Source organism: Aplysia californica, unplaced genomic scaffold (genome assembly GCF_000002075.1).
Source record: "Aplysia californica isolate F4 #8 unplaced genomic scaffold, AplCal3.0 scaffold00459, whole genome shotgun sequence".
NCBI classification, from domain to species: Eukaryota; Metazoa; Mollusca; class Gastropoda; order Aplysiida; family Aplysiidae; genus Aplysia; species Aplysia californica.
In genome coordinates this window covers 610,089-611,009 of record NW_004797729.1, presented here as the reverse complement: position 1 = coordinate 611,009, position 921 = coordinate 610,089, and positions in this window count along the sequence as shown.

Here is a 921-nt window from a genome sequence, read left to right as displayed (position 1 = left end):
GAAAAATAAGAACTAATTGACCGTAAACCGAGTCAAGAGGAAGAGGTCTCTACTCCGTCTCTGACAGGCTCCTTGCCCCTCTCTAGTCCCTAATAGGAAGAGCTATTGGAGAGGAAAGGTCTTGCAAGGTGACTCTACTCTTGTCAGTTGTACCCTGGGCCCGGCACACCGGGCATCAGTAAATTTGGTACTGCCGATAATGTAGTGCTGTCGTAGTGTGATGATCAGACGTTCCAAGGATGGCTACGGTTTACGACAGTTGGTTCTCCTCTTTTCCAAAGAAAGTCTGTTTGTTTTTTTTAAATCGTGACACTAACTTTATTTAAAGATGTTTAGAACTTTTAGTGCAAAAGTGTTCACTTTAAAGTTAACCTATTGTGAAATGTTTTGCCACTAAAAATTGTCATTGGTTAGCTGTGACGTAGACTGTGGACCATATAGCGTGTTCAAAATGTGTATGAGAAGCGGGAAGTGCTGTGAACTTTTCCAATCTCCGTCTGACGGAGATTTATAGTATTTTATATAAATTTAGAACGAAAAGTTTTTTTAAGCTAGCCAGCCTCAAAATTGTTATGGAAAAATATGATTATAGTACGGTCAAAATGGTGCAACTTGTCTTCGAATATCTCTTATACGGGTGAATTACCGTCATTCATACTTTGCTCAGCAGTTTGTATCAATTTGTCTTAACTTAGGGTTAAGGTTAGGGTTAGGGTTAGGGTTAGGGTTAGGGTTAGGGTTAGGGTTAGGGTTAGGGTTAAGGTTAGGGTTAGGGTCAGTGTTAGGATCAGTGTTAGGGTTAGGGTTAGTGTTAGGGTTAGGGTTAGGGACAGGGTTAGGGATAGGGTTAAAGACATGTTAAAAGCATTGAAACTCACACGGGTACAGAGGTGGACATTTGTAATTCATTGGAAAAAATGG